Genomic DNA, 229 nt, shown 5'->3' on the forward strand with positions numbered 1-229 from the left:
CCTTGCATGGATCTCACCACACCTTACTTGCCGAGGGGGCTGAGCCCACTGCGTTTGGTGGCAGCCGCCGCAGCGCAGGCACCAGGGCTGCAGATGCTTGCTGACTGGGCCGATTACCCATCCACTCTAGTAGTCCCGGTGATTTTACAGTTGGTGTGGTCACCCGCCCCCCTGGACCTGGATCTAGCGCAAGCGGTCCATAGGGTTGGGGGGGGGGGCGCCTCCGGGT

Source organism: Monoraphidium neglectum (assembly GCF_000611645.1).
Source record: "Monoraphidium neglectum strain SAG 48.87 unplaced genomic scaffold scaffold00239, whole genome shotgun sequence".
Taxonomy (NCBI): Eukaryota; Viridiplantae; Chlorophyta; class Chlorophyceae; order Sphaeropleales; family Selenastraceae; genus Monoraphidium; species Monoraphidium neglectum.